Genomic DNA, 5,154 nt, shown 5'->3' on the forward strand with positions numbered 1-5,154 from the left:
CTCTGATGGACCTCAGAAATAACACTACGCATATACAACTATCTGGTCTTCGAGAAACCTGACAAGAACAAGCAATGGGGAAAAAATTCTTTATTTAATAAATGGTGCTGGGAAAACTGGCTAGCCATATGCAGAAAACTGAATCCGGACCCTTTCCTTACACCTTATACAAAAATTAGCCCAAGATGGATTAAAGACTTAAATGTAAAACCCAAACCACAAAAACCCTAGAAGAAAACCTGGGCAATACCATTCAGGACACTGGCGTGGACAAAGACTTCACGACTAAAACACCAAAAGCAATGGCAACAAAAGCCAAAATTGACAAATGTGATCTAATCAAACTAAAGAGCTTCTGCACAGCAAAATAAACTATTATCAGAATAAATAGGAAACCTACAGAATGGGAGAAAAATTTTGCAAGCTACCCATCTGACAAAGGTCTAATATCCAGAATCTACAAGAAACTTGAACAAATTTACAAGAAAAAAACAAACAACCCCATTAAAAGGTGGGTGAAGGATACGAACCGACACTTCTCAAAACAAGACATTTATGTGGCCAACAAACATATGAAAAAAAGCTCATCATCGCTGGTCATTAGAGAAAAGCAAAACAAAACCACAATGAGATACCATGTCACACCAGTTAGAATGGCAATCATTAAAAAGTCAGGAAGGCCGGGTGTGGTGGCTCACGCCTATAATCCCAGCACTTTGGGAGGCCGAGGAGGGTGGATCACAAGGTCAAGAGATAGAGAACATCCTGACCAACATGGTAAAACCCTGTCTCTATTAAAAATACAAAAATTAGCTGGGCGTGGTGGCACGTGCCTGTAGTCCCAGCTACTCGGGAGGCTGAGGCAGGAGAATCGCTTGAACCCAGGAGGTGGAGGTTGCAGTGAGCTGAGATCATGCCACTGCACTCCAGCCAGGCAACAGAGACTCCATCACCCCCCTCAAAAAAAGAAAAAAAAAAAAAGTCAAGGAACAACAGATGCTGGTGAGGCTGTGGAGAAATAGGAATGCTTTTACACTGTTGGTGGGAAAGTAAATTAGTTCAACCTTTGTGGAAGACAGCGTGGTGATTCCTCAAAGATCTAGAACCAGAAATACCATTTGACCCAGCAATCCTATTACTGGATATATATCCAAAGGATTATAAATCATTCTACTATAAAGACACATGCACATGTATATTTATTGCCCTACTATTTATAATAGCAAAGACTTACAATCAACCCAAATGCCCATCAATGATAGACTGGATAAAGAAAATGCGGCACATATACACCACGGAATACTATGCAGTCATAAAAAGGAATGAGTTCAAGCATTTTGCAGGGACATGGGTGAAGCTGGAAACCATCATTCTCAGCAAACTAACACAGGAACAGAAAACCAAACACCGCATGTTCTCACTCATAAGTAGGAGTTGAACAATGAGAACACATGGACACAGGGAGGGGAGCATCGCACACCAGGGCCTGTCGGGGGATGAGAGGCAAGGGGAGGGAGAAGATTAGGACAAATACCTAATGCATGCGGGGCTTAAAACCTAGATGACAGGTAGATAGGTAAAGCAAATCGCAATGGCACATGTATACCTATGTAACAACCCTGCACGTTCTGCACATGTATCCCAGAAATTAAAGCAAAAATTTTTTAAAAAGCCTCTGATGCAACCTGCAGTATGCCAACTGCATTTTTTAACTCCAGAATTTCTGCTTGACTCTTTTTAATTATTTCAATCTGCTTGCTAAATTTATCTGAAAAAATTCTCAATTCATTTTATGTGTTATCATGAATTTCTTTGAGTTTCCTCAAGACAGCTACTTTGAATTCTCTGTCTGAAATTTGACATATCTACGTTTCCCCAGAATTTATCCCTGGTGCCTTATTTAGTTCATTTGTTGAGGTTATGTTTCCCTGGATTGTTTTGATACTTGTATATTGTTTTTTTTGTGTGTCTGGGCATTGAAGATTTATGTATTTATTGTAATCTTAATATGCTGGGCTTGTTTGTGCCTGTCCTTCTTGTGAAGGCTTTCCAGATATTCAAAGAACCTTGAATGTTGTATCTAGGCTATATCTGTTTTTAGGGGGAGCCCAAACCTAGTAATGCTGTTGTTCTTACAGACCCATAGAGGTAGAAGGTCAGGAAGAATTCTCTGGATAACCAGTCAGACTCTTGTTCTTTTCCCTTACTTTCTCCAATACAAAGGGAGTCTTTCTGTCACTCTCTTTTCTGAGCCACCTGGAGCTGGAGATGAAGTGACACAAGCATCCCTGCTGTCACCACCCACAGGACTGTGCTAGGTCAGACCTGAAGCCAGCAAAGCAATGAGTCTCGCCTAACCACTTCCTTGGTACCACCTAAGTTTACTCAAAGCACTGAGGCTTTAGAATCAACAGGTGCAAACGCCAGCCAGACCAATGTCCTTTCCTTCAGGGTAGTGAGTTTTCCTAGGCCGTGGGTGGGTCCAGAGGAGCCATCTGAGAGCAAGAGACTACAGTCAAAAACCTTAGATATTTACATGGCATTCTATTGTACTGGAGCTGAGCTGACACGCAAATCATAAGACACAGTCTTTCTCACTCTTTCCTCCTTTTTTTTTAAAAAGGCAGAGGAGCCTCATTTTATGGCCACTGCCCCCTCAGGCCCATGGTTAGTACTGTCAGACTACTACCACCAATGATTCCTTAAAGCCCAAGGGCTCTTCAGTCAGCTTGTGGTGAAGTGAATGCTGTCTGGCCTACGAGTAACCCTTCAGAGGATTGGGTCCGCTGTGGCCCAAGAAATGTCCAGAAATGCTGTCTAAAGAGCCAAATCCTGGAACTGAAGAACCCAAGAGCCCACTTGGTGCTCTACCCACCTGTGGCTGAGCTGGTACCTAAGGTGCAAGACAAAGTCCTCATTAGTTTTCCTTCCACTTTTCTGAAACTTATGGATTCTCATCCAATAGCCACCACAGCTAGGATGAGTCTCATCTGAAGCTAGCAATTCTGAGTCTCACCTACAGCCCTCAACATAGTACGTGGGTATTGCTGCTGGTTACTTAGGGCCCAGGTGTTCTTCAGTTAGCAGGTGATGAATCCTGCCAGGACTGGGTCCTTTGCTTCAAGGCATCATGTTTCTTTCTGGCCCAGGGTGTGAATAGAAACGTATAGGAGCTAGGGCCTGAAAAGGGGTCCTCACAACTCTGAGCAGTGCCCTATTCTGCTGTGGCTGAGCTGGCATCCAAGATGCAAGACAAAGTCCTCCTCAGTCTTCCCTCTTGTCTACTCAAACGGAAAGAAAGGGCCTCTTTTGGAGCCAGGAGCAATGCAGCCTGGGGTTAGGGGAAGAATTATGCCAATACTCCCCTGGATGCCCCAGCTGGTGTCTCAGTATGTCACTTGCCCTCCCAATCCACTGTCTCTGGGCCCAGTTCAGCCCTAGATTTCGCCTAGGTGTTGCGGTTCTTGTGACTTTAACTGCCTTTTAAGTTTATTTGGGTCCCCAGAGCCCTGTAACACGTGGGGGTGATTCTTACAGGAAGTCAAATTCTGACCACTGGGATCAGTGATTGCCCTCTGGCTGGGACTGGTTTAAATGCCTTCTCTGTGGGTAGGCATCAGCTGAATTTGGTTTGGCTTTCCTTTCTGCTCTAATAGGACAGCACTGAGTTCCTCGTCTAATGATTGCTGTGATCTCGCTCCCCCAGCACCCAGAGATGCTCTTCACAGCGCGCCGCTGGTAATGGGGGATGGGGGATGAATGGCGTCAGGGGTTCAAGCCTTTTTTTAAACCCCTTTAGTGCCTTTTTCAGTAATATGATATTACAACCAGGTACTGTGAGTGTTCACTGCAGTTTTGTTCTTACAAAGGTGCTTTTAATTGTATGTAGATAGTTGTTAAATTGGTATGCTTGTCGCGGGGATGATTAGTGGAGCCTTGTATTCCTCCATTTTGCTCAACCCCCTCCTTTCTCTGTTGTTTTGAGTAAGCAACCCCACATTTTCCTTTGGCACTGAGCCATAAAAATTATGTAGCCAATCCTGAACACAGTTCCTCGGATACAGTAGCATTCAATAACATGTAGCTTTTATATATATATATATATATATATATATATATATATATATATATATATAAAGAGTAGATAAATAATAAAAGTTTTTTTAAGTTTTAAAAGAATAGCCAGTTTCATTTTATCCAAGCTATAATTTATTTAAAGATAGAATAATGCTGGTAATAATGGTATGTATGATGAAAATTATGGAAACATAAATATGTATAGATAGAAAAAGATTGATATGAAACAAAAACACAGTGGTTGTGTAAAGTTATTTTTATTGTGCACAATTATTTTCTCTATTTTAAAAAATGGTATGCCATATTTCTCTGTTTTATGGGACTGAAAATGCTCACTAGTTAAGTAAATATTGACCAAGCACAATAATTTTATATGTAGCTTCACCTGATAGAAAAGGGCTAACTTAGTACCTGCAATGACATCAAGAAATTATGATGTTAAGAAATCAAAGCAAATTAGTTTCTTCTTATCACTTGTTTGGGCTACTTATAAATCATATATTTTTAATTTCAGAACGATTTAATAGAGATTTAAATATTTAGCAGTTCAAATGTTTCTCAATATGAAGAGATTTAGAAATAAAGAAACAAGGTCTGTCCACTTTGATAGATGTTCTACGAAGTGGTAAAATGCACAAACCTAAACCTTAGGCTTGCCAAAACTTGCCTCTTGAGGTAAAAGTGGAAAATTGAAATCTGTGATTTAATCTTGTATTCCATTTAGGCTGAGATAAAAATCAAATTGAATTAAAAGTGGAATGACATTGATAGTATAAAACTGTGCATTCATATTTCACTCATTTTAAACATAAAGCATGCACTTTTCTGCGTTTGTTTCCCAAAGTCAAACTGGAGGAAAGTTCTTTTTGCAACATTGCTCAGATTTTCTCTCAGATTTCAAGCTGTACCAAGTATATTAAGGCCCTTATATGCTTGCTGAATTTAAAAAGTGGTTGCATGTATAATGACAAAATGCCTGTGCTTTGAAGTCATCTCTGGGTTCCAATTTCCACTCAAATCATTGTAGGAAAAATTAAAAGGAGGCTGGGCACGGTGGCTCACACCTGTAATCCCAGC

Source organism: Gorilla gorilla, chromosome X (assembly GCF_029281585.2).
Source record: "Gorilla gorilla gorilla isolate KB3781 chromosome X, NHGRI_mGorGor1-v2.1_pri, whole genome shotgun sequence".
In the NCBI taxonomy this organism is placed as follows: domain Eukaryota; kingdom Metazoa; phylum Chordata; class Mammalia; order Primates; family Hominidae; genus Gorilla; species Gorilla gorilla.